The 10,511-nt window shown below is 34.0% G+C and overlaps 1 pseudogene; it reads left to right on the top strand.

Moving 5' to 3' along the window:
* The first annotated feature begins 537 nt into the window (after positions 1-537).
* On the top strand, positions 538-1,084 carry LOC127121902 (uncharacterized; annotated as a pseudogene).
* Positions 1,085-10,511: the final 9,427 nt, after the last annotated feature.

The raw sequence follows: 10,511 nt of genomic DNA, 5'->3' as shown, positions 1-10,511 counted from the left end.
TCAAATAGTTAGCAAAAATGATACTTAAATATGTCTAATCTATCTCTACAAAAATTTTAAAACGCGCATGAATTGAATCCCACCAATATTGTAATATATATAGAACAAAATCTCATTTTTTATTATTTAATTTATTTATTATTTTAATGAGAGACAACGTAATTATAATTACTTTAATCTAATAGTTATATCTTTAAATATCATAGAGCTATCTATATTTTCTATTAACAATATCCAAATTTAGTTTTGTATTATTTTTTATAAACATACATTAAAACAAAAGTGAGTTTTGAGAAAAAAATAAACACCTTTCAAGTTATCTAAAACTTTTGCTTACCTTATTTGATAAGCACGTCCCAATTTACCGTTCAATAGTTGTTGATGGCGCGTTGTTCTTACAATGACCCAAATTATTATCACACAATATATTATGTAATCATTCTCCTTTCATTCTTCTCAACTTTAACAAGTCTCATGATCTATAAATATTTGTTAACTGAATTCACATTTGAGAACTAACCTCATACAAGATCAAAGATGAAAACCAACCCTTTTATCTCTGTGGTATTTCTTTGTGCACTAATTTTTATCTCTACCGTGGCTATTGAACTATCCAAAGATGAGAAACTAAGTATATAAATATTATTTGTTTGCAAATTTTTTCCTCTTTTTATTATATATTGAATTTAATAGTTGTGTTAGTTTTATTTGCAGCTGGTGCATTTGAAAAATCTAAAACAAAACTTGGAGTTAATAATGAGAGAGGTTTAGGAGGCGAGGAACGTAGTGAAGATATGGGAAAAGGATATAGTGATGGGGATTATGAGTTTTCGATAGAAAGTGGAGGTTGGAAAGGTTCGATAAATAGTGGAGGACTTCAGGGAGGAGGAAAAAACAATGGGCTTGGAGGACAAGGTGGAATGGGAAATGAAGTAGGTTGGAGAGGAGGAGAAAACAATGAGTTTGGAGGACAAGGGAGAAGAAATGAAGTTGGAGAGGGGGGAGAAATAGAGATTTTGGAGGAGAAGAAGTAGAAAGTGAAGGATTTGGGACATGGGACCGTCCTTTGAAACTAGATGCATGAATGTGTGTATTGTATTTCTTGAAGTATGTATAATAAAAGCATGCACTTTAAGTTAATCCATGCCTAGTCTTTAAGAGAATGCACATATTTTCCTTTAATTTAGTTGTTTCCTTTCTCCAATATCCTTAGATTGTATCACTTTTATTATGACATTTTAAAATTATCTATATATTAGATTATTTTACTATCATATAGAATCAACAATATGTAGGACATCCCCCTTAATGAACACAAGGACTACTACTAGAAATAATATCCATAATCTCAAATGATAATTTGATGGCTATGAATCATATAATCCGAAGATATAGTTCCCTAAGAAAATAAGGGTTTTAAAAAAGAGAAGAATGAAGTGAAATTAAATAAGTGATTTAGATGGAGAGATGTGAGGGGTTTAGTTCTATTCATGATATAAATATTCTATCGTTTGGGAGAGGTCAAAGATTATATTTAAGGAAGAGTTTGGATTATTTTAGAGGACTCAAAAAAGTTCTTTAATAATAATATACATTGTTATAATATTCTTGAAATTAAAAATATATTAATGATAGTTTATTTATCATTCTTTATGAAATCATTTTTAAAATTTTGAATTAAACATTAGTCTTTTTTTTCTTTTAATTTCCTTCCTACGAATCATTTCCTTCTCCTCTTATTCTAACTCACAAAAGAGAGTTTATGACTTTCACAATTATAAAAAGCACATTTCGTAATAATTTGTTACTTGAGATACTTAACTAACTGAAATAATATATATTTACTAGACGCCTGTTATATATTATTTTTTAAATCACATATAACTATAGTCCAATAAAAACAATTATTGTTATATGTGCGAAGCAGTGACACACTTCGAATATCAATTTGTACAATGTTATATTTTTTTTAAAAGAATGTGTCCCCTTAATATATATTTTTAAATTCAAATTGAACACTTTTCACCACGGTCCATATTAATGATCATAGTTAAATAATATAAAAATTCACCACGATTGTTTTTATCAATCATTGTAAAATATATTATCTATAAAAACTAATTTATATCAGTTCATAACAGAATGTGCTCAAAGAAAACCCTAACTTCTCTCGCATTGTTGCAATCTCTCAAAACACCAACATGCATACATTTTTACCAAACCTCTTCCTATAGAATCTTTCTTCAAAATTGGAAGAGAACTTGACATCCTTGATCAAAAAGATATGTAATCAAGGTACATAATACACTTTCTTTCAATTCATAATTTCATTTGTGAAGTAATCTAGAGTTGATATCACAACATGATTATGTTCTCAAAATTATGTGTGCTATGTTTTTCTTCTTTTATATTATGATCAAATAGATTTTCAATGTCTTGCATTATATCAATTTGTCATTTTTTAAAGTCTTTTTCCAAAAATCCAAGTATGTAATCAATTAGACTTTACATTTTTACCTTCTTTTGTTTTGCAAAATTCCAGTATATAACCATTACAATATTATGCTCATCAATTATAGTCTGGACGAATTTTAAAAATTATTTTGTTTTAAAGTCAGACAGACAAGTTTTTCTTTGTAGTCACACCTTTTCATTGAATGGTCTTCACTCTTCACAAGTTTCCATCATTTTCTCTCCCATAAAAGTTATAAGAAATCTGAATTCTACTATGGGATCAATAGAGTTTCTAAGGAGGAAATTCAGAACAAGAGAAAGAATGATGTTGATGGTGTTAAACCCCCTAGGATTCTTTATTTTGTTGGAAATTTATCAATTGATGATAGAGTGTTACATTATTTCATGGCATGTGTGACTTATTCTAAATCTTCAAACTATTATCAAATCATAAATATGGAAATAATGTTTTTGAATGCCATTAAGCGTGAAATACTGGTCAATTGGGCTCATGTCATCATGTTTCATATGGTTGTCCATGATGAAGTTTGTGGTGGTTTAGCTTATGTCAGGATGTAAACAAAGCAGATTGCTAAAAGATAACAATAACTCTTGTTTAACAAGTAATAGAAAACCATGTTCCAAGTAACTGAAAAATGTATGCATACAATAGTAGCCATGTCCTCAATAAAAAGGACAGATGATGCACTCATGCTGGAACATCTGTTTCCCACATGTATCCTTCTTCACATAAAACAAATTTAACATACCATATTATTTTCCATAATACAACAAATCCTAAAGAAATAACAATTCCTTTTAATATCCCAAACAAAGTCTAAGTATTCTAATAAATAACTCCCCATGTTATTAAAATTCACCATGGCGTTATTTGCAGACAGAAGTATTGCTCAACTATTGTCCTTAAATAACACTAAAGAGCTATAATAAATATACATAAAGTTAAAACCCATATAAACTTATGATGCCCTCGAAAACTAATATCCAATATAAATAGATGTTAGTGTCTTTGTCGAGATATCAACATCTACATTATCATATATAGGATTATCCACTATAGTGGGAGCATTATCAGTGGGTGTTACATGAAATTGATGAAAGATGAAAGCATCAAAGCTAGCACACACGCGGTAACAGTCTTTGACCGTCATAGGCAAAATTTCAGCATACAGGAAACAATAGACCACAATGAGGGGAGACTAAATGTATCCTATGATGTCAAACTAAACAGAAGTTTGTGCGACTGTGGAAAGTTCCAGGCCTTCCGTATTCCTTGTTCCTATGTTATTGCGGCATGCACACATACTCGCCAGGACGCTTACTGTCATTTCTCTGATGTTTATAAGGTCATTACCATCATGAATGTGTATAACAAACGTTTCTCAGTGCTACCAATGGAGGAATACTTCATCATATTTACTGATGATTTCAGTAGATATGATTATGTGTATTTAATGAAACACGAATCAGAGTCCTTTGAAAATTTCAAGGAATTCAAGAATGAAGTACAAAACCAAATAGGTGAGAATATTAAACCTCTTCGATCAGATCGAGATGGTGAATATTTAATCCTAGAGTTTGATGACCATCTGAAAGAGTGTGGGATTATATCCCAACTTGCTCCTCTTGGAACATCCCAATGGAACGGTGTATCTGAGAGAAGAAATCGAACCTTGTTAGACATGGTCAGATCCATGATGAGTCACGTTGATCTTCCAAACTCCTTTCGGGGACATGCACTATTGACAGTAGCTTACACACTTAACCGTGTTCCATCCAAAAAGGTTGAGAAGACACCATATGAGATATGGAGTGGTAAGAAACCACATATGTCTTACATGAAGATTTGGGGTTGTGAAGTTTATGTGAAATGACAAATTTCAACTAAGCTTGAGCCCAAATTTGACATATGCTTATTTATGGGGTATCCTAAAGAAACAAGAGGGTATTCCTTCTACAATCCTTCTGAGGGCAAAGTGTGTGTCGCTCGAACTGGAGTTTTCCTAGAAAATGATTTTATTTCCAAAGGAATCAGTGGGAGGAAAGTACAAAACATTGATAAACCTATGGAGGAATTAGAGCAGGAAACACAAATAGTTGTGGAAGACAAACCTGCTAAAGTAGAACAAGACCAGCGTAGGTCAAGCAGGATATGTCACCTACCTGAGAGATATGGATATCTCATAACTTATCAAGATGATATATTACTCATGGATCAAGATGAGCCTGTGACCTACCAAGAGGCCATAACTAGTCCCGAGTTTGAGAAGAGGCCATAACATGTCGCATAATGCTTGAAACCACCACATATATCCATGTGGCACCTTATCCTCTTTGGCTCCTTTGGTGAGTTTAATGTTTCAAGGTATTTATAAATACTTTTAATGTTAGCTCCACTTTCTGTGTGACACTATTTGCAATACATTTATTGCCATTAACTCAACTACCCACTTTTGTCATATTGGAACATACCATGACAATTATTGTTTATAATTTCCAACAAACATATTTAAGATTTTAAAGTCCATTTAAGTTGAGTGTTATGTTTTAAACATTGGTGTATGGAGCCTTAAAGTCGTGTGCAAAGAACATAATCATATGATAATTTAATGTTCCTAAATACACAAAATGTCTAAAACAAAAATAAAAAGGTGAATGTTTTTCGTGACATGACAAATAATGTTGTCCATACAAGAAATATGCTAATGTCTTTTTTGGGTAAAAATAATTGTCACAACAATTGCAGAGTGGCAAGCAAAATTATAATATTTATGAGGATTGTATTAACCTTGTATGAGGATATGTCCTTTGTTGAGTGTAATTGTGAATTTAGAGCATTGTGTGAGTAACTGAATGAAGGGTGTGTAGAGCATGATTGGTTGTTTTCTTGCATGTTTAATATTTATAAATATAATACAAACAATTAACCCCCTCCCCCTCTTTTAAATCCTCTACCCATAGATGTGAAAATAAATCCAATTCTCCATAAATATCCATTTTAACTTTTATCCAATTTTTAAATGAAAACCAAAACAAAAAGCCAACTAACCTATCCATTTGAAATAATAAGGAAGGTCCATTGGAAGAGTTGTATCAAAACAGCTGCTACATCCATCAAAAACGCAAACGTAACTCCACACCCAAAACGACAATTAAAAAAAACATAAATTCCGCATAAAATCAAAATTAATCTACTGCATAATGGGAGCTAATAGAAAAACTTCCGATAACAGAAATTAACAACCATTTTGTAACTAACAACTCATTTCCTAACTGACCATAGAATTTTCTGGAAAGAACCTGTGATATATATTCCTTCACGCCTCAGAGTAGGGGGGTCCGAATTCTTACACTGAAATTTTCATTCCATTTTTTTCAAACTTCTTCACCATTAGCAGAACCTCCTAGTTCTTCTTGGTCTCTCTCAACCGCACCTTCATCACCTTCTTGGACCTGCAACAATAACCTCACTCTCCTTCTTCCAATCTCCACCCTCAAAAACCAACAACCATCACCACAGATCGAACTCTCACTCTCACGATTCCACAACCGTCTTCCACAAAAACGCAACAGCAAAAGAAGAAGAACTCAAAATCAGGCGAAGAAGAAAGGGATCGAAGCAAGAAGAATTCCAAAAGGACGATTTACCTGGATATTTCAGTTTTTCTGTCGAGTTCGGCTTTGTCCTCTCCGTTGTGACGCTTAATAACACAGTACAAAATCATTTAAGGATCCAAAGATTAATCTATAGATTGAAGCAAGCTTCCAGAAGCTGGAATCTTTGTTTTGATGAAACAGTAAAACAATATGGATTCATCAAGAATAAATATGAGCCTTGTGTCTACAAGAAGGTTAGTGGGAGCATGATCGTCTTCCTGGTAGTATATGTAGATGACATATTATTCATTAGAAACGATGTCCCTACCCTACAACAAGTAAAGTCTTGGTTGGGGAAATGTTTTTTTATGAAGGACCTAGGTGAAGCAGCCTATATATTAGGAATCATGTGCAGATTTTGAGTGAACGAGTTTCGAATTCAGAATCATGTATTAATAAGTCATGCATGTGTTGTTTCATAAGTTTGCATCTCTTGATGAAACAACACATTTTCACCATATGTTGCAATGGTTCACATATGATAATACAATGCATTACTTCATGAAGTGTTTTATATTTTAAATTCAAAATTCAAAACCTAAGCAACAACCAAAATCTTGGAGCAATACTTAGAATTAATTTGCAGCATGCCAGCCGAAGGCCGGCCGCTTGAGGGCTGCCTCATTAACGTCGCGAATAGCCCGATTACGCTGATGGGTCGTGCCTAAGTGATCAAGTTCCTCCTACAAGGCACCACTACAACCTCTATGCCCACGCCCTCGGACCCGGTCCCGGAGCCGGAGCTAGTGTTGTCGGTGGCTACACCGGCGAGGGTTGTTTGGATGTGACATGTGGCATAATGCTTGAAACCACCACATATATCCATGTGGCACCTTATCCTCTTTGGCTCTTTTGGTGAGTTTAATGTTTCAAGGTGTTTATAAATACTTTTAATGTTAACTCCACTTTCTGTGTGAGACTATTTGCAATACATTTATTGCCATTAGCTCAACTACCCATTTTTGTCATATTGGAACATACCATGACAATTATTGTTTATAATTTCCAACAAACATATTTAAGATTTTAAAATCCATTTAAGTTGAGTGTTATGTTTTAAACATTGGTGTATGGAGCCTTAAAGTTGTGTGCAAAGAACATAATCATATGATAATTTAATGTTCCTAAATACGCAAAATGTCTAAAACAAAAATAAAAAGGTGAATGTTTTTCGTGACATGACAAATAATGTTGTCCATACAAGAAATATGCTAATGTCTTTTTTGGGTAAAAATAATTGTCACAACAATTGCAGAGTGGCAAGCAAAATTATAATATTATTGAGGATTGTATTAACCTTGTATGAGGATATGTCCTTTGTTGAGTGTACTTGTGAATTTAGAGCATTGTGTGAGTAACTGAATGAAGGATGTGTAGAGCATGATTGGTTGTTTTCTTGCATGTTTAATATTTATAAATATAATACAAAAAATTTACCCCCTCCCCCTCTTTTAAATCCTCTACCCATAGATGTGAAAATAAATCCAATTCTCCATAAATATCCATTTTAACTTTTATCCAATTTTTAAATGAAAACCAAAACAAAAAGCCAACTAATCTATCCATTTGAAATAATAAGGAAGGTCCATTGGAAGAGTTGTATCAAAACAGCTGCTACATCCATCCAAAACGCAAACGTAACTCCACACCCAAAACGACAATGAAAAAAAAACATAAATTCCGTATAAAATCAAAATTAATCTACTGCATAATGGGAGCTAACAGAAAAACTTCCGATAACAGAAATTAACAACCATTTTGTAACTAACAACTCATTTTGCTAACTGACCATAGAATTTTCTGGAAAGAACCTGTGATATATATTCCTTCACGCCTCAGAGTAGGGGGGTCCGAATTCTTACACTGAAATTTTCATTCCATTTTTTTCCAACTTCTTCACCATTAGCAGAACCTCTCAGTTCTTCTTGGTCTCTCTCAACCGCACCTTCATCACCTTCTGGGCCCTACAACAATAACCTCACTCTCCTTCTTCCAATCTCCACCCTCACAAACCAACAACCATCACCACAAATCGAACTCTCACTCTCACGATTCCACAACCGTCTTCCACAAAAATGCAACAGCAAAAGAAGAAGAACTCAAAATCAGGCGAAGAGGAAAGGGATCGAAGCAAGAAGAATTCCAAAAGGACGATTTACCTGGATATTTCAGTTTTCCTGTCGAGTTCGGCTTTGTCCTCTCCGTTGTGACGCTTAATAACACAGTACAAAATCGTTTAAGGATCCAAAGATCAATCTATAGATTGAAGCAAGCTTCCAGAAGCTGGAATCTTTGTTTTGATGAAACAGTAAAACAATATGGATTCATCAAGAATAAATATGAGCCTTGTGTCTACAAGAAGGTTAGTGGGAGCATGATCGTCTTCCTGGTAGTATATGTAGATGACATATTATTCATTAGAAACGATGTCCCTACCCTACAACAAGTAAAGTCTTGGTTGGGGAAATGTTTTTTTATGAAGGACCTAGGTGAAGCAGCCTATATATTAGGAATCATGTGCAGATTTTGAGTGAACGAGTTTCGAATTCAGAATCATGTATTAATAAGTCATGCATGTGTTGTTTCATAAGTTTGCATCTCTTGATGAAACAACACATTTTCACCATATGTTGCAATGGTTCACATATGATAATACAATGCATTACTTCATGAAGTGTTGTATATTTTAAATTCAAAATTCAAAACCTAAGAAACAACCAAAATCTTGGAGCAATACTTAGAATTAGTTTGCAGCATGCCAGCCGAAGGCCGACCGCTTGAGGGCTGCCTCATTAACGTCGCGAATAGCCCGATTACGCTGATGGGTCGTGCCTAAGTGATCAAGTTCCTCCTACAAGGCACCACTACAGCCTCTATGCCCACGCCCTCGGACCCGGTCCCGGAGCCGGAGCCAGTGTTGTTGGTGGCTACACTGGCGAGGGTTGTTTGGATGTGACATGTCGCATAATGCTTGAAACCACCACATATGTCCATGTGGCACCTTATCCTCTTTGGCTCCTTTGGTGAGTTTAATGTTTCAAGGTATTTATAAATACTTTTAATGTTAGCTCCACTTTCTGTGTGACACTATTTGCAATACATTTTATGCCATTAGCTCAACTACCCACTTTTGTCATATTGGAACATACCATGACAATTATTGTTTATAATTTCCAACAAACATATTTAAGATTTTAAAGTCCATTTAAGTTGAGTGTTATGTTTTAAACATTGGTGTATGGAGCCTTAAAGTTGTGTGCAAAGAACATAATCATATGATAATTTAATGTTCCTAAATACGCAAAATGTCTAAAACAAAAATAAAAAGGTGAATGTTTTTCGTGACATGACAAATAATGTTGTCCATACAAGAAATATGCTAATGTCTTTTTTGGGTAAAAATAATTGTCACAACAATTGCATAGTGGCAAGCAAAATTATAATATTTATGAGGATTGTATTAACCTTGTATGAGGATATGTCCTTTGTTGAGTGTAATTGTGAATTTAGAACATTGTGTGAGTAACTGAATGAAGGGTGTGTAGAGCATGATTGGTTGTTTTCTTGCATGTTTAATATTTATAAATATAATACAAACAATTAACCCCCTCCCCCTCTTTTAAATCCTCTACCCATAGATGTGAAAATAAATCCAATTCTCCATAAATATCCATTTTAACTTTTATCCAATTTTTAAATGAAAACCAAAACAAAAAGCCAACTAACCTATCCATTTGAAATAATAAGGAAGGTCCATTGGAAAAGTTGTATCAAAACAGCTGCTACATCCATCAAAAACGCAAACGTAACTCCACACCCAAAACGACAATTAAAAAAAAACATAAATTCCGCATAAAATCAAAATTAATCTACTGCATAATGGGAGCTAACAGAAAAACTTCCGATAACAGAAATTAACAACCATTTTGTAACTAACAACTCATTTCCTAACTGACCATTGAATTTTCTGGAAAGAACCTGTGATATATATTCCTTCACGCCTCAGAGTAGGGGGGTCCGAATTCTTACACTGAAATTTTCATTCCATTTTTTCCAACTTCTTCACCATTAGCAGAACCTCTCAGTTCTTCTTGGTCTCTCTCAACCACACCTTCATCACCTTCTTGGACCTGCAACAATAACCTCACTCTCCTTCTTCCAATCTCCACCCTCAAAAACCAACAACCATCACCACAGATCGAACTCTCACTCTCACGATTCCACAACCGTCTTCCACAAAAACGCAACAGCAAAAGAAGAAGAACTCAAAATCAGGCGAAGAAGAAAGGGATCGAAGCAAGAAGAATTCCAAAAGGACGATTTACCTGGATATTTCAGTTTTTCTGTCGAGTTCGGCTTTGTCCTCTCCGTTGTGACGC

The sequence above is a fragment of the Lathyrus oleraceus genome, chromosome 2 (genome assembly GCF_024323335.1).
Source record: "Lathyrus oleraceus cultivar Zhongwan6 chromosome 2, CAAS_Psat_ZW6_1.0, whole genome shotgun sequence".
NCBI classification, from domain to species: Eukaryota; Viridiplantae; Streptophyta; class Magnoliopsida; order Fabales; family Fabaceae; genus Lathyrus; species Lathyrus oleraceus.
This window is presented reverse-complemented; position numbering and strand designations above follow the sequence as displayed.